A 26,424-nucleotide genomic window follows, 5' to 3' on the forward strand; every position below is an offset into this window, starting at 1 on the left:
TATTGCACATGAAAAGTATGATGCCAAATTTCTCTAGAGTGTCTTCAACTATCTAAGAAGGGAAGAGTATGCAATGGGAGTGCGAGTCAGAAGTGGAGCAACAGTGTCGAGAGTGAACACAAAGATGAGTGTACCAGATTGTAATGGTACACAAAGAATAAAGAACATGCTTATATGTTAGGGTACAAAAAAGGCCATGTCCAAATCACAGAGTCTTTGCAACTCTAGTGTATCCTTTCCATAGCATATACGCTTCTCTTGTGTACCTTTTAAGTATTTGAAAATATATTTCATTACTTTCCAATGTGGCTTGCTTGGGTTAGACATGAATCTACTAACAATTCCCACTACAAGAGCAATATTAGGTTGAGTTGCAACCATAGCTGATGCATAAGGTATATCCTTCGTAGCACTAGCAGTTGTATCAATCTTTGGGCAATCAGCTTTGCCAAGCTTTGTATGTGGTGGTAAAGGCACACCGAGGGGCTTAGCATTAGCCATATTAAACCTATCAAGTACTTTGTGAATGTACTTGTCTTGTGAGAGAAACAAAAAGTGCTACCCTCTATCTCTTTTAATGCACATGTCCAAAGTGTGTTCAGTTGCCCCTAAATCTTTCATAGAGAAGGCTGAAATTAGCTGCCTTTTAAGAGCATTCAAAGTACTCTTATGCTTTCCTGCAATTAGAATGCCATCCACATACAAGACTGGCACAATAAGACTTCCATCATCAACCTTTATAGTGTATAAGCAGTGATTTGCATGATTGCATTTAAATCCATGGCTGAGCATGAAGATATCAAACTTTTTGTGCCACTATTTAGCCCCTTGTTTTAGTCCATATAAGCTGCGTTTTAGCTTACAAAGCAAATGCCCTTTTCTTGGAATGGTAAAACCTTTTGGTTGTTTCATGTACAACTCTTCATCCAAGTCACCATGAAGAAAAGTAGTCTTCACATCAAACTCATCCAACTCTAAATCCAAGGATGCAATGAAAGCAAATGCAAAACATGGAGTGCAGTCATCTTCACTGTTGGTGAGAAGACATCTTGGAAGTTTATGCCTTCCTTCTATGTATAGCATTTAGCAACCAATCATGTATTGTACTCGGGTTTCCCATCAATACATTTCACTTTGTAAACCCATTTATTAGGGATAGCTATCCTATCCTTGGGCAAAGGTACAAGCTCCCAAGTGTTATTTTCATACAAAGACTTCATCTCTTCTTGCATAGCAAGCTCCCATTTTCTCTTGTTTTCACATGACTATGCCTCTCTAAATGTTAGAGGCTCACTCTCATTAGTCAACAATATGCAATCCAAAAATGACTGCAACCTCTGTGCCGGCCTTTTGACATGTGTAGACCTTCGTACCTAATGATCTGTATTGTTGGGCAATGGGCCTACATCCTCACGTACGTGCACATCATCACTAGGTTGCTCTATTTAGTATTTTTATGTTGATGTAACTTGTTTTCAACATTTTTTTCTTGCTATTCTATTCCATCTTGCTCATCTATTTGTTGTCCATTCTCTTTTGGTTGTAGCACAATGGGTTGCTACTCATTTTCAGCATCAAAAGGAAAATCTTCATCTAATGGTTGCTGAATGGCTAGCTATTCATGCTGAAATTTGACCTTCTTTTGTCAAGGTAACCTTGTGTAGCGTGTTTCAACAACTTTGCCTCATTAAATACTACGTTTCGGCTATGTACTATCTTCTTGCCGCCCTGAGGAAGCCAAACTCTATAGCCCATCTCTACCTCATCTCCATATCCCATGAAGATACCCTTGATGGATTTCATGTCTAGTTTGGTCCTTTGTTCTACATGTACATGCACAAAGACATCACAACCAAAGACACACAAATGGTTATATGAAGCAGGTTTGCTAGACCAAACCTCTTTAGAAATGCCATTTTTCAATGCATGATTGGAGAGCGATTGCATACATGAACTGTAGTTTTAAGAGCCTCTCCCCAGAACTATTATGAGAGATTAGCTGTGGACAACACGCATTTGAATCTCTCACAAAGTGTGCAATTATATCTTTCAACCACACCATTTGATGCAAGATTATAAGGGGTTGTCAACTTCCTCTTAATGCCATGCATCTCACAAAACTTGTTGAACTCATTAAAAACATACTCACCTCTATTATTGTTCTTATAGCTTTTAACTTAAGTCCTTTCTTTGTGATAACAAAAGCATGAAACCTTTTGAAAGCATCCAACACTTCCTTTTTGTTCTTTAATACATACACCCATGACTTTCTAGTGAAATCATCAATAAAAGTGAGAAAGTACTGTGCATCCCTATATGAATTAACATGCATAGTACACACATCAGAGTGAACTAAATCAAGAGCATTGGACTTCTTAACAACACCAGAGTAATAAGGAGACTTCACATGTTTTTCATATATGCAATCATGATAAAATTCTAGACGAGAGCCTTTTACATCAAATCTTCCTAAAGAGGAGAGAATCTAAACTTCAAGGCCCTTTTGGCTCATATGACTAAGTATTTTGTGTCAAAGTTCCATGTGTGAATGAACTTCAGCCACATCCAAAAACTTGCCAGGTAATGATTTACAATGCAAATAATATAAAGTCCCCTTTTTTGCTGCCTTTAACAATCAACATAGAGCCTTTTTGGACCTTCCAAGTTCCACCACCAAAGGTAGTAAAATACCCTCTTGCATCAAGGTGCCCAACTAACAATAGAATTTTCTTTATGCCAAGTACATATTAGACATCCTGTAAAATCAACTCTTGGTCATTTTCAAGAACCAAATGAATGGTACCTACAACCTCTATTTCATATGCATAGTTGTTGCCCAAGTAAGCTTTGCCTAGAAAACTTGCAGTGTATTAAAAAAATGACTCCAATGGGGGAGTAACATGAAAAGAGGCACTGCTGTTCACCACTATCAATGATTGAGACAGCCCATCATGAGCTGAAAGTAAGGCATCAATTACCTCCTTTTTGGTGATGTGCATATCATTTGTTGCTACTATAATGTATACATCATTCCATGAGGTAGCAACAAGTATCTCTCCAGTGTTAGAGAGCTCTTTAATGACCACACTAGGTGCAACATTTGCCTTTGTAACTTCTTTTGAGGGAGAGCTGTCTCATCATCTTTCTTGTCTCCTTTTTCTTTCCCTGCTGTTTCTTTCTTTCTTGCTCTTTCTTGTAATACCAACATTTGCATTGCCCCTATTCTTTGACCTACCTCTAAGATGATAGAATGAATGACCACTTTCTCCACTGGACTTTCTTCTGATCTCCTCATTGAGGATAGAGCCCCTAACACCATCAAAGGTTAAACCAATATTGTTGCTAAGTGAAACAACCAAAGCCTCCCAACTATCAAGTAAAGTCATCAACAAGAAAATAGCCTTCACTTTATCATTGAAAGGTTGCAAAACCGGACTCAAAATCTATGTGAAAGCACTCAAATGCTCAGATGCTGACTCATCCAAGTCCATGTTCACAAGCTTGCGCATGAGATGAACTTGATTTACTGGAGTTGTATTTTCATAAGGATTAATTAACTTTTTCCATATAGCACATAAGCTGTATCAAGACACTTAATATATGTAAGTACATCATTGAAATTTAATACAATCATTTTAATGTATGCAATGACCTTCTTGCCAATCCTCATTTGCTAGAGTTGCATGCTTAGTTTCCAAGAGAGAATCATCATAATATTTGAGAAACAAAATGCCTTGCATCTTGTCCTTCCACAGATAAAAGCCAATGCCATCAAACCTCTTGATTTCAAGGAGGGATTTAGTGTCATTGTTGCCACTAGAAGCATTAGTTGCCATTTGTCACAAGCAAAGTACCAAGGACCAATGTTGTAATTTGTCACAAGCAAAGTACCAAGGACTAATGTTGTAATTTATAACATCAAAAAACATGCTGAAAATTTAGTTAATTTCAGCCCAAAATTTTAGAAAATAAGAGCAAGATTTAGTGTCATCATATTACAAACAATGCCCAAATAAAAGTACAATAGTAGAGAGAATGACTTTCACCAATATAGCTAAAATTTCAGCATACATTACATACATACATCATTGCCAGGTGACTCCCACTTCAGTAATGTTACCAAAAAACACATTTGCAACAATCTCAGATCAACAAATGATCTCTAAGATTGTTGCACCATGTATATTTAGTAATACATCAACTCAGTAGCAGTTGCCTGACATATATGCTACATATATATGTGTTTGAATGCTTGACCTATGCCTGAAATAGTCACTTGACCTCATGCTAGTTGGAAAATAGTTGTTTGGCCTAGTTGCTGTGCTTGACTTGTTAACAACTTAATAAGTTTTCACATGCACTTTCGCTAGTCTAAATGATGTGTCTTCGTGCAAACGAGTTGAAACCGATACACACAGACTTTGGGAAGTATGCACACCTTAGTCGTGGCTTTGATACTAGTTTGAGGGGAAGAGTACGCAATTGGAGTATGAGTCAGAAGTGGAGCAACAGTGTTGAGAGTGAGAGAGAGTGAACACAAAGATAAGTGTACCAAATTGTAATGGTACATGAAGAATAAACAATGTATTCATATGTTGGGGTACAAATAAGGGTGTGTTCATACTCGTATGGCTGTGTGTTCACACCCATATGACTTTACATGGAGATGAGGGGATTTTACACCCAACATTGATTTTGTTGGACACAGATAGAGTGCAAAAACAACTCAATTCTTTGATTTGAACATTCTCTATGGTTCATCATACGTAGCATTTTACATAGTCTTTCAAGATAAAACACTTAGAGGGTCTATACTTTTTCTTCAAATGGGTGGCCTTTGAGGCACATGATGCAATTGTGGTGTCACTAGTCTTCTCTTATTTTCAAGAAATGGTTCTCATCATGGCAAAGAATATCATGCTTAATAAGAATAGTCAAAGTCTACTTGGCAACATCAAAACGGATGGTGCTAGTCTTATTGAGAAATATTTCAACAACAACAACAAGAACCCTAATCCCTCCAACATTAGTATCTCTTAGTGTAGCACACAAAGTCCATCTCGTGGTAGCAATCGCCCCCCTCAAGAGCAATACATGCTAAATTTCTTTTGGCACTTGAACTACATATATTGCAGGACATGCCTCCAATAGCAACTCTAGTACCTCCCAAAATCTAAAAAGTAAAGATGTGTTGATGGAAATTGTAGTTCCATTGCTAAACGATTGATATTTGATTAATTTATAGATTATTACCAAACTTAGTTGTGTTAGAAAGACTATCCCAGTTTCAAAGTCTCAGGCAAAAACCATCCATTGTACATATTGCAATTGGCTTCTAGATTTTGTTAAGTCCATTAACTACTTTAAGTTTTTCTTTTTGCTTAGCTAGCCTATCTCACATCTCTTTTTGATAACATTATATTTAGTTGGAAAATTCGCCCCGCAAAGATATGCTCTATCTACCCCAAGATACATTTTGTAATCCTTGCCATCCTTTTGTAGCTACCACAAATATGATGCTTAGTTTTATGTTATGGATTCTAACCGTGTTGGTACAACCAATATCATCATTGCTTCTCAAAAAGATCTTAGGTGTCTATTGACTAAAGGATTTGACCATATTCCCCCCAAAATCCTTGATGCTAATGAAGCTTTGGGATCACTTCTTGATGGATTTTGTGAATACCTGGACATATTAAGGCTTGGCAAACATATTTACTTAAGCCAATTTAAGACCTATGCCAAGAGATTTTATTCCACTAAATCATTGGCATATAATTGTTTTCAGTTCTCATTAGAGCTTGATTGCAGTAGACTCCATTGACAAGGCATGGATAATGTCAACAATATAAACTTGACTCGCTTTGTCAAAGACTTCTATGTTGCTAGCATAGATAAGGCCTTGAACAACTCCTCTTTCTTCTACAAACACCTCATTCTTTCAAAAGCGATATGGCATTTTAAAGATAACGACTTTCAAGATTGTCCTTTGGATGAGATCTTTGTTTGTTCTGCTACACTCAATGAGTTTAAAGAGTTGAATATACCTCGCACACCTGGTAGCCTCAGATTACCCTTTTTTGATGGGTATTTTTGAGGCTCACAAGAATGATTTCACATGGTTTACCAATGCAACCAACTGCATATACATGCAATATACCCAACTGCTAACTCATGTCCTCTCTCCTAGCAAAGAAGTAATGATGCTCTTAAGTGCTTTAAAATTAAATAAAAAAGTGGCAATACTTATTGGAATGACTATCCAATGATTTTGGATCATTGATTCAAGCCAAGATACATTTATAAATCTATGAGATAATATGTTCAATACTTTTTTAGTAGACATTATAAAATGTCACGAGAATATTTTAGATAATGATGAACGTGGACTCATTAATGTTATCAACACCATCAATACTGGGATATTTAAGAAAGAAAGAAGTTCCTTTGTATACACATGAACACTTGCCTCTGGACTAACAAAAACAAGTTGCAACAACATCCCTCCTTGTCACCAAAAGGTTGTCTACATCTCAATTCCTAGATTATTAACAACACTTTTCTCACTAAGTGGAAAAATTAAAAGGAAAATTCATGGTATTCCAATGGGGTTTAGTTGTTCACCCCTACAACTTGTTTCTTGCTATTTGAATACAACTTTTGCAACTACCTAATGCAAGCGAGTAGGCATGACATTCTCAAACACTTTGCTCACACTTTTGGGTTTATGATATGATCTACTGATGATCAATGTATCTAACCTGCTATTTTTTTTTTGAGAAACAATCTTTTCTCCCCCTTTAACATCTATAAAGAGACTCATCTAGAACTCTACTTCATCAAAAACAAATTCTTTTCCTTTGAATTGGGGCATTTCATCTCCATCTCAACTCATTTCCTAAATATGGAACTATCATGCAAAATTGGTTACTCATTTTAAAGTCCTATGACAAAAAGAAGAAACTCCCTTTCATTTGTAAGAGGTATACCTTACGAACTAGTAAATAGACCAACTAATTGGGCCCACAAGGTCATTATATCACAAATCGAGCTTCACTCAAGCTTTCGTGTGGCCGTATAAAACATTCAAGCACTTGTAAAGAGCTTTACAAAAAATGAATTTTGAAAAGCTGGACTTTGGAAGCTAATTATGGACACGTTATCCTAGGAATATTCTCTACTCAAACTTGACAAACAAATGCTTCTTGCCATGATAAAGCTAAAGGTGTGTATTATGGGACCTATACTATGACACATGGGTAGGCCATAATTGCCACCCATAGTGTCTTTGTCCTATAAAGTATGAGTTTGGGTGGGCTTTCACACTGGATGGATGGGTTATTGTTTGTGTAAAAGCAGCTCATAATCATCAGACCATGGAACAATAACATCCATATGTTTTTATCTTTTCCGAGTATTCACTTGCTTGGCTTATCTACTTTTCTCTTTCATCATAAATTAGAAATTACATAAGAGTCCCTTACAATTTTTGAAACACATACTAGATTCTCAATTTATATAGCTACTCTCTCACACTTTTGCCTTTTCCTTTTCTAATGGCTCTCTCTGTATATATATTTTTAGTACCTACAATTACTTCCTACCTTCTATGGTTTTGAATAGGAATTATCTAGCTTCACATTCTCACACACACCCACTCACATGTAAAGGAAATTAAACCAAAAATCACACACATGTAAAATTGTAGAAAAATACACATATACACCCACTAGCAAAAGCATTATAATAATGATTAAAATGTTGATGCTAACAAGCACTCACTTCTATGCTCTCTTGTTTATGTGGAATATTTGCCTCAAAGACCATGGATTACGTTCTACATGCAGACAAGCACAAGGGACTTTTAATCAATCCCTATATAGGAAATCTTGTGAAATGTAGGAAATGTTGCAATTTTTCCTGTGTGTGTATGCATGTATTCCCTATATAAAACTAGGGAATGAGATTCCCCACATCTTATAGTAGGGAATTAAAGGTTAATATAGACTATTTCCTACCTTCTTTTAAAATTTCCTATATAAGAGTATACATGAACGTAATTCCCTACTTCTCCTTGTAGGGAAACATAGGTCACTACGAAGATTTCCTATGTTCTCTCAAAATTCCCTATATAAAATAATTATATAAGAATGACACTTCCTAATTGTAATAGTAGGGAACTTTAAGTACATAGAGATTTTTCTACCTTCTCTCAAAATTCAATGTATAGGAAATTATAAGAAATTCAAGCTTTAATCTAGCTCGTAAACACAATATAAAAATTAATGAAATTGAAAGTAACCATATGGAGGTGAACCTAGATTTTCTACCCCCCCCCCCCCCCCCCCCCCCACACACACACACACACACACACACACACACACACACACACACACACACACACACACACACACACACACACACACACACACACACACACACACACACACACACACACACACACACACACACACACACACACACACACACACACACACACACACACACACACACACACACACACACACACACACACACACACACACACACACACACACACACACACACACGAACATGTTGCATGCACCTGTTTGCATGTATGCGTGCACACATACACACACGAACATGTGTGCACATGCACACACATGCACATAGATACACACACATGCAAGCCTCTTCACTTTTAGTCAAAAGGCCATATCTAAATATAGTTGTGGGCTTGTTTATCCTAGCACTAAATGTTGGAAATGACCACCATGTTGCAGAAAAAAGGAGGCCTCAAACCAAGTAGTTACATACTTATTTTGTGCAATATTACTCTCTTTTCTCTAACTTTTTTGGATGATGTAACCATTTAATGCACATGTTTTAATATTTCTTGCAGACATAGGATATTGTATAATGGCACACATGGCAATGTTTGGATTAAAAACCTTATAGGTTTTCATGCACTCCTTGCATGAATTGGTCTACAAATCATGGTTAATTTAAGAACAATAGTAAAATACTCACCCTTGCAAGCTTGGACATGCCAATGTAAACATAATCTTGATTTAGCACCCTATGAGCCTTGGATGAGAAACCATCAAGATTTTGAATAGTTATAGTGTTTCCACTAATGACCAGATGGTTGAAATGATCCAAAAAATTTTAGATATCCTATTACTCTTGTTAGGAGAAAATGTTGGTATTTGTATAATTTCTTTAAATGAGCAAGATGACACTTGCCTTTGAGTGCCATAGTGATAACATGTGTCCAAGAGTCTTAATCTTCCTTTAGTAGTTCTTAAAATAGCAGGACACATATGTTGTATACTCTAGATAATTCAAAGACCTTGGGATCTCCTAGTAAGGCCCCTTATGGACCAACTTTTAGAGGCCCCTAGAGAGGAGGAGTTACACTCTTAAGTAATTCTTATAGAAAAATTATCCAAATGAATTTAAGGGTGGCATTATAAGCTTGGGTGGGGCCCTAGCCATAGACAAGAACTCCACTTTTACTTCTTTATCACAACTCATTCTAGAGTGACGATGTTAGAAAACATCCATTTTGAGCTATTTCCATGTAATTTGTAAGGGACCTAACCATACAAATTAAGACAAAAGTGTTTGCCATTTGGATCAATACTCTAGAATAGCTAAGGGTCATTTCATATTCATTCAGGGACAAATGTGTGCAACAAAGCTGTTAATTGAGGTTGCAATTATTCAACGGGGGATAGAACTATCATAGTGTTGCTAAATTTGACAAGCAGGAGGTGAGTGGATAGTTTTCTATAGTACACAAAAAGGAGTGGCTAGCCATTACCACCGATCAAATGCATGATGCAAGCATCCAAACAAATTTGAAATCAAGAGCACCAAAATCATGTTGATCCGCCTTTCATTTCTTTCGGTTTATGCATTCTAAGGTGTTTGTTCATTTGGGCATTTATGAAACCTTCCTATGCCAACAATGTTCCTCAAGGTGATGAGGTCCACAAGTCAGCTTTGGCTCTTTACATCCATAACCTAGTATGTCTAGCCATCAGAGTGCCATTCCAAGTCTATTCATAACCTAGTACATCTATCCAAGATTAGACAAAGCACCATTCCAAGTCTATTCATAAATCACACTTGTTGTCTTGTGGGGGACTAAAATCTTTAAATCCAACTTACAATGATCAAAAGTACAATCCCAATATGGTGATGAGAATACATCTCATGCAATATAGTTATCAAAGATACCACAGATAAAATTGAATTACACCAATCAAAATACATCACAGAGAGAGAAAATGGATGTGTGTGAAATAGGAATAGAGTTTGATTCTGGTTATGGCATGTGAGCTTTTGGACGCCTTGTGCCTATGTGGTTTCTCAAGCGTGCCTCAATTACTTCAATATTATAGCGTTAGGAGATGAAAATGGATCCCATCGGGTTTCATGTGCTAATGAAGCCATGAAAGGTATTGGTGGTTATTGAAGGTAGATTATGTGCTCTCGGATCCAATTTAATTTTCTAGGAAGAAAGGAGATGAGAAGTGGGCAATTTTGTCAGTATAGTTGCTCTTGATTTGCATACAATATATTCAACAACCAATTTTTTGCATGTTTTTACTGATATAGATAGCTGAGGCGTATATTTCTTATTTGAACCTTTAGCAATTTTTCAACCTCTTGCCATTTGTATGGACAACTTAAAATTCAAATAAAGGTCTACCAGGATGGCTTTGAAAATGGAGACTAACTCAAACATGAAGGAAACAAATATTGATGGAATGTTGTAGCATGGGAGTTTTTAAGTGTTGAGAGGTCAAAAGAAGGACTTGGATTAATGAAACCAAAAGAGGGAACATATTCCTTGGTGTTTCAAATTCTTAAGAGGTTGGATGCACAACAACTATGGGCTATCATTGTTTCCTTGGTGTTTCAACTACTTAAGAGGTTCGATGCACAACAACTATGCATTTGTAATGTGGGAATATAAGAAGAGGGATGCTCTTTTGAGGCACATGATGTGGAGGTTCAAAACTTTTTCAAGAAATGAGGTACCTAACTCCTAAGATTGGCATGAGGGGTGACAATGCAAGTATGGTCAACTTAAAATTCAAATATGTAGGTCAGCTAGGATGGATTTTAATATGGAGACTAACTCAAACATGAAGGAAACAAATATTGATAGCATGTTGTAGCATGGGAGTTTTTAATAGTTGAGAGGTCAAAAGGACTTGGATAATGAAACCAAAAGAGGGAACATATTTCTTGGTGTTTCAACTACTTAACATGTTGGATGCACAACAACTATGGGCTATCATTATAAAGAATTGGGTGGCAACCTACCATACTTTAGTAGATTTGTGGTGGATAGGCCCAACATCTTGGGATATCCTAATAGCTAAAGCTATTATAGTCAAGATTATTTCCTTAGCAATGGCCCAACAATTGGGAAAGAAATCAAAATACAAAGAATTCTGAATGTTGAGGAGTCTCTTGAGTTACAATGGAATCAAGATAATTGCCTTAGAAATTTCCCAACAATTACTCACACTTGAGTTGTGGTGTGCCAATTGGAAGATGTAAGGTTGTGTTAGATGTTGGTGAAAGTTGCAAAATAATCCCAAAAAAAATCGACAAACAACAACATGAGAGAAAAACCTCTTTATAGGATTTTCATATCATGAATGGTTTTAATTTCATCATACTATTTTCCCTAGTTGATGGCTTTCTAGATGTGAGATGTGACATGATTCAAACTTGCATCACATTCATTGATCATCGCATGAAAGATAAAATATATCATTATGTTTGTCCCTCAAGATTGTAATTAGTCCCCCTTGACTTGCTGGACCTCAAATCCTTCTAAGAACCCTATAATAGAGGTCTAGAGGGCATCTAGGCAAAGACTCACTCACCCGGGAGCTTGAACCTACACCACCATGATTGCTTTCAATCACCTCCATAAGGTTTGAAGATAGAAATTGATTCCATTTGGTTTATAAAGTGTTGCGGTAGTAATTTCATACAAAAAGCAAGTAGGGTTGTAGCCATCGAAACTAGGGCCGGTCTGAATGATTAATTCGCAAGTAGAAGAGGGTTGTTTTGGGGAAAATAGATTGGTACCAATGCATCTAAAGTCACATGGCAAGCTATGGATCTTCACAAAAGAGAAAACCACTATTCAAGAGGAATCCTGGATTGAGGGTGCTTTTGATTGGAAAGAAAATTTAAACCAAAATAGGCTACCTTATATTACTAGTTTGGACACTACTAATGGAAGAATTGCACTTTCTTGAGATGTTATGGCTTCTATTGCACGAATAAATTATTTGGCACTTAGGTAAGTAGCCTCATCATCATCGTTTCACCCAACACATATGACATCTCCATAATACACAATAGGGAAAGTAATATTTTTTAGTTTTAAATTTATTAGTAGTACAATTGAGTTCATCCACAAGTTTTAGAGGATCTAGTGGAGTTCTATATAGTGCAAAGAGGAGGCTAAAAACATTGAAAAGTATCCAAAGTTAATTTTATTTTCAAAATGCCTCCTCTTTTGCAACCACTCATCTGTTTCTACTTTAATGATGACATCTAGCAATGAACTTTGTCTTCTGAGTATAAGTCAACTTTATAATGTACATACCAATCTCCTCTATAAAAACTTCTGTGTTGTCTTTCTCAAAGCTCCTCAAATCTAAGAGAGGACTTGAGATCGTTACTTTGTTACAAAAAACACTAAGCGTATGTTCACCAAAATTAATGACATGATTCATGAGATTGTGAGGAGCCACTTGCATTTTATAGTTGGAATTTCATGACATTGATGATGATGACTCTGATTACAAGCTACTTGCCTATTTTTAGAATCTCCAAAGGGTGAAGACTCTTCTTTTTAGCATGTGCAATGTAAAAGAAGAAACATCAAAATCCAATATAGAATTACATTGTGTAAGCATGTAGGTATCAAACATTGATCCATTATATAAATGTAATCTTTTACCAAGAAACACCAAAATCTAATTTTCATTATTGGTGAGCTTGATGAGAGTAATATTACTTTTATATTTGATCCAAGGGGACTGCTACACAAATGTTTGGGGACCGGGGGGAAGGACTAAATACGTCACGTGCTTTTGCATGGCTAAGAGATTAGCGGCTATGAGATTATGGTGGATTTTATTTCAACCCGACAAAGACATATTCCAATGTCAAATGGACTTGGTGGCATAACTGCATATGTACATATGCAAGATGATGCATCCTTTATTAAGGTCTAATAATAGAATGAAAAAGGGGGAGACATTATGTATTTCATTAAATTATTAAGGGGTTTAATGTGCTTTTAGTATGCATGCGTAGGGTTGGTAGCAACGTTCATTTTGCCGCCATTTTGAGGGAGATGTGTTATAACTCAACCAATATTGAGAGAGAGAGAGAGAGAGAGAGAGAGAGAGAGAGAGGTTTCTTTGAGCTATGGTATCGTCACTATTCATCTGCCTATCCTCTAATCCTCTCACTTTGTTGTCATTACTCATCTACAATACTGCCTGTGGCTTCTATAGAGGAGGGGGCTTTCAAGGTCGTCAGTCCAGGAGCAGCTAGTGCAGGTAGGCAACCATGATTAATTTCTGAGATAGCTCCTGTTCATCGCCTACATTGCCTCTTTTCCACACCCAGCAGGATGGGGCCTGCATCTTCATTCTTGATTGCAGAAATACTGTCTACTCGTTGCACGACGTCTTGTTCAGAAATCAAACACGATCAAACTACTTCATACATCCAACCGTCACGGAACTGGGCGCTTACTTTTCAGCTCGATTAAACAGGCCCAAGGGGCCGCCGCGACCGACGGGCACGAACTGATCTAGCTGAAGGCGGCACGCCTTCCGGGAGGATCTGACCCGTTGGAGGCAATATACCAACGCGGGGCGGCCAGCAGGGGGCCCCTCTGATCCACCCAGTCGCACAGTTTGCCGTCAGGGCATGGCGCACCTTCCCAGTTGTTGCTGAGCTTGCCGTCGCCCCTCTGATCCACCCAGTCGCAGTACAGCTTGCCGTCGGCGCAGGGCGCACCTTCCCAGTTCGCTGAGCTTGCCGTCGGTGCAGGGCGCACCTTCCCAGTCACTGTTGCCCTTACTAAAAAGAACAAGCTGGAGCTCCCACAGCGTGCAGGTATCCAGCAACACGTCATCCTTTTGACATCAATATATAGGCGCCTATTCAAAGATTTAATATTAAAGATTCAGATCAGAAGCGATGTACGATGGGAATCAATATTGTCAAAATATTTTTAGTTGGATTAGAAGAGGACGCGGAAGATGGGTTGTGGGAAGGTGGAGCTGTGTCGGATTGAGAATGCGACTGTGCACAACATCGTGGCCTTCAACAAGCGCGCGTAGAGCCGGACTGTTCAAGAAGGCCAAGGAACTGATCGCCATTCTGTGTGACGCCGAGGTATCTCTCTCTCTCTCTCTCTCTCTCTCTCTCTCACTCTCCCCTTCACCTGTCCCCCCTCCCTCCCCTCCCTTAATTCATACTAGAATGAATACTTGTAAATAAGTCTTGCGATATGTTTTGATTTGTAGTAGGTTGCTAGGAGTACTTTCATGGTCATGGTCATCATCTACAAGTAAAGCACAACTATACCAAACATACCAATTAAACATAGGAAACAACTATAACCTAGATAGGGGTCAATATCATTTTCACTAAGAATATTGTGTAAATTTCACTTGGATTTATAAACCAAATTGTAGTTTCTAAGCTCTTAAATGTATGAAACTTTTGGTGGGATGCTTTGCAAGGAAATTATTGTCTTTTTGCTGATCAAGCTAGTAAAAGCATGAGGTCTCTTTCACACATGCATGTATATTTTCTCTATCTTCATGTGCCTCTTTCTCTATTTATGTATTTCCTATCTATCTACCTAGCTATCTTAAGTAATGTGGCACAAGGCACATCTCACTTACAAGTCATTTAGTGTTGGGCGAGGGATCTATCATATCATGAAGCTCCTAATAGCATAAGAGGTATTGTGAACCAATAAAACATGATGTCACATATATAAAGTTATGCTTGAGATTGCCTTGAGTAACTAGATTTACTCTTTCTAGGGTTGTAAAAAATCCTAGTATCATTGTTAGTGTGGTTTTTTCCACAAGTTCTTTTTCAATAGGGGTCTTTACATTTGGCTTTTGGTGGTTTCCTTCATTGTAGACTTGAGATTTTAGTAGCTTCTTGTATATCCATCTTGTTAGAGACCTAATTTTATGCATCCTTCACCAATCCACTTTGTGTCTTTCTTGATTTTATGTAAATCTTTCATGGGATACTCTTCTTTTGTTCATATGGTGTCTACTCCTGGGTTACTAACTCTTCACATTCCTTACTTATCTATGTCGTAGGTCAAGTTTTCCTCATCAAGTTTTCTATTTGGTGGAGTTTCCTAACCAATTCCACTTTTCTTGCATCTAATAATATGAGATACACTCTCTTTGAGATGTATCAACCTACTTGTATGTTTGGTATAGTTGTGCTTTACTTGTAGATGATGGTCATGGTCTTCATGGTTAGTTATCACATAAAATAATGTTGACTTGTCCTCAAATTCAATGCTTGTCAGTATTTTACATTTCCTAGTGCTAAGTAAAATTGGCCCCCATATGGACTGATCTTTGTGTTTCTGACCATATCTCTAGTTTTCCTAGTCTAGTCCAATATGAATATGTCATTTCATAAGTGTGGATAAAGAAGATTGTAAAACCACACGTAGAAGGGATAACTGTTGTGACGGACTACTAATTGGCTTCATATATGAATCAGTTCGTACACTTATGTGCTTTAAGTTCATACACTTATTGAGAAGTATTTATCTTTTCTAAAGTATAAATCAACTTTTCTATATGTTTTAGCATATCAATCTTTCACCTTTGATATGTAACTTTAATATATAGATTGATTATTGTTTATTTATGTCTATGTTTCAGGAAGCCATAATGAATAATTTAAGGAGATGTCAATGCAATTATAAGTGTAGGCATTCAACTCTTGGTTATCAGAATGTTACTAGACAAACTTATTATGCACACAGTCGCAAGGATATGAATGGGATAATACATTCATCAGTTCTGGCTCATCAAGAAGGTCAAAATGCCTCTAACAATGATGTTCCTATGAGTGAAGATAACCCTCCTATGGATCAACCATCATCTCACTCTTTGCCTAGACGCAGGTGTTTGTGGTGTACATGCAGAACATATTGTGGAGGTGGACGTATGGTTCCTCACTCAACATATGCAAGACACATGAAAATTGAGGAAAGATTTAAGAGTCTCACTACTAATCTTGGTTTACGTGACTCTCAAGGACTACCACAAGATGACATTCTACTAGAGCATAATGACATGGGAGATGAGGTCCATAATGACCCATCAGATGAGATTGAAAATTTAGACGAAAGGGAGGATAATGAGGTGGAACCACAACATGAAGCGTTCGATATGGATGATGTTGAACCATCTTTATTTGAAAAAATCGTTCAAAGAATAATTCAATTGCAAGCACTTTGGGATGAGCATCAAGCTTCAATTGAGTTTCAAGATAAAATGCTTAAAATTCTTTTTGGTGATATGGTCAGTTCTAATCCCCCCCAAGCACATATGGACAATATATATATGCCAAGCTTGGCCAAACTACTAGTGCAAATGCCTAACACATGGGATGGAGACTTGAATGGTATAAATATTCCTACTTGTTGGGAGAAACTTGGTATCATGTTCACACGGCTAGGTATGGTTAACTCCCAACGTTACAGGGTATGCCAAGGAAGTGAGAGCTCTATTCATGCACCATTGCTTTATCAGCCAAGCAAGGAGGATAACTACATTAGAGACACAATTGAATGCTTGTGTAACACCAGAAAAGGAGGAAGGAAGAAGTTAAAGCGTGATTGTTCACAATGTTGTGAAAAGTGTTCTAAGTGTTCTCTACCGAGAAAAGATATGCTCTCTTTTGACTATGTCTCCATTAGAGAACAATTGCGTCTACTAACGAAGTAGAACTCTATGCCATGAATTGTTGGAAATGTGGAGAAATAAAAACAAATGGTTAATACAGGAGAATACACTTTGTGATTCTACAATAAATGAGTTTTGGGATGGTACAAAATGCAAAAGTGTAAATGATTTTTGGAATCCTGAATCATACTTTGAGCTTCCATTGATATGTAATAACATGCATTGCAAATAAGTCTATACAGCTTGGCCTTCTGCCCAAAGGTCGCCATTGCTTGATCATTCATGGGATGATATTGAGAGTGCCTACAAGTTTATCTGCAAATCATGTCGAACTCACATACATGGGTACAAAAGGATTTGTAAGGTACACTTTATTATCATGCTTATCTTTTTAATTAATATAAATGAAATTTGATATAGGTTATTAAAATGTGGTGTGTTTTGTGATAAATAGGGTGATCCACGCAATTTCGCCTTGTTATTACATTGGGATGGATTCCAAGCCTCAAAGACAACCCAGAAGAATTGTGGAGTTGTTGAAATCAAAATTCTCAATGTTGGAAATAGCTCCTTTATTGGAGTTATACCGGTTTTATTTATTCCATTTAGTTGCAAAAAAGTTATTGGAAGCTCTAGTAAACTCTTTCACATATTCATGCAGCCATTGATAGATGAATTATAAAGTCTACTTGTTGATGGATTTGAAGTAGACTTCAATTATCCAGTCACACAGATTGTTGGGCATGAAAATTCTCTTAGTCGAAGATTCATTGCACGTGCTATGCTAATGATGGTAACTGGAGACCATCCAGCTCAGTGCAAGATTGGATCTTTCAAAGATGGTGGTCAATCATTTTGTCGTAGAGACAAAGTAATAGCCACTTTGGAGGGTGAGGGCTCAGGACGTTACTTGTATGATCAAAATAGATTCCAGTTGAGATATAGACCAATTAAAAGATCAACCAATGAAATGCTTAGTTCTTTGACTATGGCAGAGCGAGCCCTCACCCAAGCAGAAAGAGAAGAGATTTTGAAAGATGTGGGACTTTCTGGTAGATCATGCTTGTGGAGACTATATGAACTCTATGGCTTTGATTTATCCGTGGACCTTGTATATGATTGCATGCATATTTTGGCTCTAAATTTGTTCTCAAAATATATATGTGCTCTAATAAGGACTGTGGATAACAGGATGAAAGTAAAAATTGATGAGACAACACATCGTGTCACTAAAGTGACACCATACTCTATTCGTTATGGTCGCTGGCCAAGATATCCTAGTAAGTATTGTGAGAGCTACAAGGCTGAGGAAAATCAAAAGTGGATTCAATGGTGTTTGCCTTATGTACTATGTGAGATTGAAGGTATTCTGAAGGTATTCTATGACCTAGGATTGATTCTGATAGACATTGCTCATGCTTTTTACAACTATACTCGTGACCATGGTTGGTCGAGAGAAAATATAGACACCTTGAGAGAATTGCTTGGTTCATGGAAAGTAAGCTATGAGGAGCTCTTAGGATCAAACTCGGCTCCTTTGGAACATGTTGCAGGTATAAATATTTTTTATTTTCTTAGTTTCTTTATTTATATAGCAATTATATTTCACTTTAATCGTGTATATTTTCTTGTCTTACTAAATGTAGGTTTTGGAGAATTCTTGGATGACATTATTCGACATGGTAGTCATGATGCTTTCTGGTGTTATATTTATGAGCGTATGGTCTCAGTATATGTCAATATCAAGACAAATAACAAAGATACTGAGATTTCTTATGCAAACTACCAAAGACGAAGATTCTTTACATGGATATTTATGCATATTACAAAAGACCAACGTGACAGACTTATGCCGTATCAAAGGATGTCAAGAGAACTCCACAAAGCTTTACTACCACCTGATGGATACTTGGTGGATTCTAATAGGTACGATGAATGTCCAGAATGGCATGCATCAAGTCTCATGCATGTATCATGTGTGGAGAAAGCAAAAGAAATATGGAGTTTTTTAGAAAAGGCTAATGATTGTGCATGCAAAAGAGTAGCTCTAACAAAGGGAATAACCATAGGAGCAAAGAAGTTAAGACGCAGGGATGCAACTAATGAAGAAAAGAGATATGTTCATCATAGCTTCAACATAGAGGTGGAAACAGTGACAGAATATAAAAAGGTTTTTCTAAAGGGAGAAGTTTATAAAGTGGGAGATAAAGTGGTGGTAAGATGCGATGAAGACTCTAGAGTGGACATAGATGTTGGCCATTGGAAAGCATGCATATCATCATTTTTTTCGTTTGAATGCAATGGTGAAGTGAAACTATTTTTTGGAGCTTATTACTACAGACAATGTATTGTGGTTGAAAGTGGCCATGAAAGTCTAGTTGTGGATACCACTACAGGTATGAGTGTCTTGCAAAATGGTTTTGTTCCATTTTCATAGGATTGTATTAGACCAATACAATCATTGTTACACAAATTTATTCCACTTCAACATGGAAACAATATCATCACATATGAGACAAAAGATTTGAGACCAAGGTCACGTTTGATTAAGATAGGTTGCATTGGTTGCATTCCTCCTTGGCTAGAGGAAAATGATGTTGTCTATATGAAGTCTCATCTAGATGCTTTATGTGAGCCAAATGATCTCAAATGTGCCATTATAAGAGCAGTACACTATGAAATGAAGCAAGTAAAAGTGGGCTGGCTAACTAATGTACACTTGCAAGAAAATATTTGGAAAGTGAGAATAGAGGATCAAGATTGGAAGGATTGGTGGCTATGTGTATCCACGAAGAAGCAATGGCAAGTACTCAAAACAAAAGTAATTGCAATTGACAATAAAAGAAAGATTGTACCTACCATGTGGCGTTCGCATGAGCATGAGGCAACAATGTTATGATGGTATGTTTATTGAAGTCTATTGTTTTGTATTGCTTAATGTAATTTACATTTTCAAACATTATGACGGTATGTTTATTGAAGTCTTTTGTTTTGTATTGCTTAATGTAATTTACATATTCAAACATGCATTCCAAACACTTTCTTATTGTTACCATGCCTATGTAGGTTTGCCATGTCAACTTCTAATCTAGAGATGATGGCTCTTTTGAAAAAAATGATGAGTGAGGATCCCAAACTACTTGGACTTGTGGATTCAGTTGTGGAAGAAGTGAAAGGTAACTAACTCTAATAACTAAATTTATACCTAATTTTATTACTAATTCATGTGTTCTAATCCAAGTGCTAAGAAATTAAGTGATTTAGTTTGATATAGCACTTCTTTTTAAAAAAATACAAGTCTCTTATGTTTCTAAACTTTGGTTTATTATGTGTACATAAAATAAAGGTAACAAAATCACAAATGATGGTACAAGAGATAATGAAACAATGAAAGCTAAGGAGGTCATTGGCCCTAATGTCTCTTCAAATCACGATACAAGTATATGTATTTATTTCTACTAAACTTTTAAAAATTTAAATTTGTACGTATATTACATCTTGCTTTATTAGGTGATTCATTTTGAGATTAACTAGCTTTAATTAGTCTCTTTGCCTAATTTAAAATGTTCATAGTTATTCATATATTTAAACTTTGGGTAATTGTGTGTATATATATAAACATAGATAAAAGAACAACAAAAGGTGGGAAAAGAGGTAATGTAAAAAAGGGAGATCAGGAGGTTACTTGCGATAATGTTTCAAGTCAAGATGTAGGTACCAACTTTAAGGATCAAAAACTTGTACAAATTTGGTGACAAAAAATGATACAAAATATCTAATCACTTTCTTTTGTGTTATTGAAAATTTTCATAACCTTGTATTATCGTGAGCTTTGGTTAACTCTATGTATATATAGGTAAACAAGTTACTAAAGATGACACAAGAGACAATGCAAGAAAGGAAGACATTGAGATTGCTTGCCTTAACACTTATTCAAGCCAAGAATCACGTATTACCAACTTTCTTATGTTGATAATGAGTCATTTTTTGAAATGGTTATACTAACTAATGATATTTGATCACTTGAGTATCAATAGGAGTGATACACATACCATCATATGATGATATCTATTGGCCACCCATGTTGAAATTTAGAGAAGAGGGTAGACTTTATGGAAAAAAGCTCTTGGCTGAATACTTTAAAAGTCAACACACTGTCATGCTCGAAAATTATCATCGAGTACATAGGTGGTTTGAATCCTTAAACCCAGATGATCTACGTTATAAAAATGCGGATAAAGAGTATATCATGAAAATCATATCAGAGAATCACCATGAGATTTTACCATTGAAGTTTATTGGATGTGAGTACATATGGAGAGAGAATGACATATATGACTGGTGGAAGGGTACAAAGCAAGATAAAAGAAAGTATTTGAAGAAAAAAGATCTTTTAAAGAAGGTAAGTTGATTGTTACTTTTTTTAATTGGCTTTCCTAATATTTGAGGTGTAGATTCTTAGTTATTGAACTATTAATCTTATGACATATAGAGAGAATTATCAGCATCTCTTGGAGTGGATGATGTAGATAAGCTTTAAAATGTATCAAATGACATAACATCATCAATGGTAAGATGATATGATTTATAAGTTTGATATCATAAGTGTAGGATTGGTTCTTTTTCTCCCATACTCATTTAGGGGTGTCTATTGATGGCAGAGTGAACCATATGTTGCTACTATTGATTCTAATCAACTTGATGTATACATTCCTAGCATGGATGATATTGCAAATGAACAAGGTTTGAAAAAGGTATCTTATAATCTTATATGTTTATCACTTTTGTACTTGATTCCATATATTTTGGAGACATTTGATATATACACATGATCTTATTTTGTTGATGTAGCATCTTGAAGAAAGTAGCTTCTTTGAAGGACAACAATACAAGCAAACTGATTTATCATTGCAAGTAATGCTTTTAAGCTCATAAGTAATAACTTTCTTTGAGAATGTCTCTTATATAGATACTTATACATTAACTTTCATTTCCCATAGATGAATATGTTCGTGGAGGAAGAAAAGAGCTTTGAAGAATTTCAATGTTATACATCTGATGAGGTTCTTTGCTTTACATTAAATTTAAGATTGACCATATGATTCATGTTCTTAACAGTATCTTATCCTTTATATACTTAAAATGTAAGATGTTGAAAATGAAGATGAGACACTTGATATGGAAAATTGTGCCAGCTTTTCAAAGTTATTGTCACATGGTTTAGACAAAATAATATACTCAACTAAATGTCAAGAAACTCTGGAACAAAGTATACATAGTTTAAGCAATGATAAGGTATGTAACTTTTTTTTCTATATAAATATTTTTAATGTGATTACTAATTTTAGTTTTGAATGTAGGCTAATCCAGATGATAACATTAATGAAACATCTCGAAAAAGTCAAAGAAAGAGGAAGGTATTTGATATATGTTTGTGAGAGAACAATAGGGTCATAGTTTAGTGAATAACTAAAGATATGATTTATTACATAACTATTAATTTTACGTGTTGACTAGCCAAGTGAGAAGATGAAGGATCTTTTGCAACAAAGGAGCATGAAACGAGGTACCAATATCAACGAAAAAGAACCAAAGATGCTAGATGTAAATGTTTATATTTTTGTTTATGTCATACATGAAAAGCATAATCTAAATTTTTTATTTTATTTGAATTAGGAATTTAAAGATCTCCCAAACCAAGGCATTGAGATTAACATTTCAAATGATACTCAAAGGGTAACTTTATTGTTAATTTATATTTTAATTAGATATATATAACTGTAGTCATGTAGTTCAATTTGTAGCTTTGAGATTAACATTTCAAATGATGCTTAAAGGGTAGCTTTATAGTTTATATATATATATATATATATATATATATATATATATATATAATAGTCATGTAGTTAAAATTATGGCTTTTCATATTATAATTTGTGTCATTTAATTATCTATACATAGTATAATAAGTTACTTATTCTCTTTTTGTTATTCAATGCAGGTTAATATGACAAAAGAGAACATGGAAACCATACTTTTGAAATATCTTGGTGTGTCTACAATTCATGATATGTACTTTTCTTTAAAGAGTACATACATGAATCTAAAAAAGATTGAAGCTAGCTTTAGAGTCTTGATTAAGGATACAAAGAAGCCAACAAGTCATGATATGATTAAGGAGATTATTTATTGGCTACTAGGAAATGGCAAAGTTGTATTAAACAAAAATAGCAATGTGCTTAGTCTAGATGATGTGGAAGTTTTAGCATAACTTCTACTTTGAGTTAAGAATTTATTGCTTTTCAACATATTGGAAATTTGAGGGATTACTCAAACATTTATTACTTTGCAACATATTGGATAAAACAATCAAGATACACATGTTGCTTAATTAGTTTTTTGTTCTATGCTCCTTTAAAAGTATTTTCATTTTTCTTTTGGTTGCTAGAAGTAGATGTTGATGTCTTAATTTGTTTAATCTATTTTGATCATTAGATGTATGTTATTGATTCTTACTTAGAAATGATGACATTCTCTATATAATTTTCTAGTTAAAAATGTGTTGTGTAATTTCTTGTTTGATATTAGCATGTCTAAGAGTAAGGGCAAAGTAGATAAAGTGATAAGGAAAAAAGAGAATTCCCACGGAATTCCCTAGTTGAAAGTACATATAAGTAGGGAATGTAAAAAATAGGAAAAATGAGAGATTTCCTAGTGAGAGTACCTAGGGAATCACCTCTAGAAAATTTTTCCTATATATCGAATATTTCCTATATAGGAATTATTCCCTACATAGAAAATTTTGTATTTTCCTATGTAGGAAATATTTCCTACTTCTTATGTAGGAATCCTACATAGGAAAGGTCTTACGTGATTCCCTACTTATTATCACTAGGAAATGTCCCATTTTTCCTAGTTTTTACTTTTCCCACTTATATGTATTTTCAACTAGGGAATTCCATGGGGAATTCTCTTTTTTTCCTATATGGGGATCGATTAAGGTGCCCAACTAACAATAGAAATTTCTTTATGCCAAGTACATATTAGACATCCTGTAAAATCAACTCTTGGTCATTTTCAAGAACCAAATGAATGGTACCTACAACCTCTATTTCATATGCATAGTTGTTGTCCAAGTAAGCTTTGCCTAGAAAACTTGCAGTGTATTAAAAAAATGACTCCAATGGGGGAGTAACATGAAAAGAGGCACTGCTGTTCACCACTATCAATGATTGAGACATCCCATCATGAGCTGAAAGTAAGGCATCAATTACCTCCTTTTTGGTGATGTGCATATCATTTGTTGCTACCATAATGTATACATCATTCCATGAGGCAGCAACAAGTATCTCTCCAGTGTTAGAGAGCTTTTTAATGACCACACTAGGTGCAACATTTGCCTTTGTAACTTCTTTTGAGGGAGAGCTGTCTCATAATCTTTCTTGTCTCCTTTTTCTTTCCCTGATGTTTCTTTCTTTCTTGCTCTTTCTTGTAATACCAACATTTGCATTACCCCTCTTCTCTGACCTACCTCTAAGATGATAGAATGAATGACCGCTTTCTCCACTGGACTTTCTTCTGATCTCCTCATTGAGGATAGAGCCCCTAACACCATCAAAGGTTAAACCAATATTGTTGCTAAGTGAAACAACCAAAGCCTCCCAACTATCAAGTAAAGTCATCAACAAGAAAATAACCTTCACTTTATCATTGAAAGGTTGCAAAACCGGACTCAAAATCTATGTGAAAGCACTCAAATGCTCAGATGCTAACTCATCCAAGTCCATGTTCACAAGCTTGCGCATGAGATGAACTTGATTTACTGGAGTTGTATTTTCATAAGGATTAATTAACTTTTTCCATATAGCACATAAGCTGTATCAAGACACTTAATATATGTAAGTACATCATTGAAATTTAATACAATCATTTTAATGTATGCAATGACCTTCTTGCCAATCCTCATTTGCTAGAGTTGCATGCTTAGTTTCCAAGAGAGAATCATCATAATATTTGAGAAACAAAATGCCTTGCATCTTGTCCTTCCACAGATAAAAGCCAATGCCATCAAACCTCTTGATTTCAAGGAGGGCTCATTAAGCCTGGGATTGGTAACCTCTACCTGTTATACCATATGCGCCATTAAGCCCTATATTAAGCCCATGAGCCACATCTGCGTGATTATTATACCTCCCCGAAAACCTATTTGATTGATCCCCTCGATCCCTATTAGGCATATTCATTATACTGCAAGCAACCTATCGCAGTATGCTTCATGATGATGGCGCCATGATAGCTTATTATCGCTTGCAGTAACACGCTCTGTACTGTGCAGGCAACCTATCTCATGCCCTGCATCCTGCATATTCCATGGTGGTTTGGTATACCGAGATGTAGTATCGACGTGGTGTATGATGATGGCCTACCTCTCGACTGAAAGATGCATGCATGTCTGCGCCTTGCTTATATACATACGTATCCAGTCCATGGATGATCGGAAGATACTTGGGCATCAAGTTATCTGCATGGACACTCGATTTGCCACCCTTCGTACACAGGCTCCCAGCTGCGCTCTGATGGACCTGTCTGATCCAGCAGTATATATCAGATCCCCATTCATGGAATATCCATGCACACGCACGTGGTGATCCATTGCATGGATGTCCGTAATGGAGCTGACACGCTTTACAGACCTTCCAAGCCTATCTCTGCTGGATCTTTCCTTACACGCCGCATGTCCATGCATGGTCCTGCCATATTATGTTTCTTACTCCTATGATTGCATGGGGAGTATGCAGGATCTATCCTTACACGCCGCATGTCCATGCATGGTCCTGCCATATTATGTTTCTTACTCCTATGATTGCATAGGGAGTATGCACTAGTGAGAAACATGGTATGCCCATAGTGTATATTGCTACATTGTGAAAAGACCACATCCACGTCTGCATTAGGGTACAATTTGTGGTTATAATGGATTCTAGGACTCCTTTTAGTACTTAGTTAATAAGGACCCTCCCTATTCCATTGTTTACAAATGTTCCCTCCGGATTCATCAAGGAATGGATTCGAGACATACAATTTATTTTTGTACTGATTTATTCCTCTTCTAGATTGATTGAGCTGGTACATATAGATCATATAAATATGTGATACATTGATACACATCATCTCCTTTTTAAATTCTAGGTTTTATTCAATAGTACTATGTGGTACAAAATTATCTGAGCTCCTCGAACAAATGTTCACAAATGAAATAGTTGAATCCCCTAATTTGGATTCTTCCAGGTTTTGACTATGCAAACATTTTGCTATCTCCTCCTAATGTTATCTCAAGAGTATCCCTTTCCCACGTTTTTACTTTTTAAAAAAAGCTACTAGGGTTTATGGATTTCATGTTATTATAAAGACTTTTTTAAAGATA

The 26,424-nt window shown here is 36.1% G+C and overlaps 1 long non-coding RNA gene across 1 annotated transcript; it reads left to right on the plus strand.

Moving 5' to 3' along the window:
* Positions 1-22,359: 22,359 nt before the first annotated feature.
* Positions 22,360-23,315, plus strand: LOC148011330 (uncharacterized). Its single transcript, XR_015689258.1, has 4 exons — positions 22,360-22,417; positions 22,518-22,566; positions 22,677-22,736; positions 23,002-23,315. It is a non-coding gene; the product is annotated as an uncharacterized LOC148011330 (long non-coding RNA).
* The last annotated feature ends 3,109 nt before the right edge of the window (positions 23,316-26,424 follow it).

The sequence above is a fragment of the Lygodium microphyllum genome, chromosome 28 (genome assembly GCF_053477565.2).
Source record: "Lygodium microphyllum isolate KBCC chromosome 28, Lygodium_microphyllum_v1.1.10, whole genome shotgun sequence".
In the NCBI taxonomy this organism is placed as follows: Eukaryota; Viridiplantae; Streptophyta; class Polypodiopsida; order Schizaeales; family Lygodiaceae; genus Lygodium; species Lygodium microphyllum.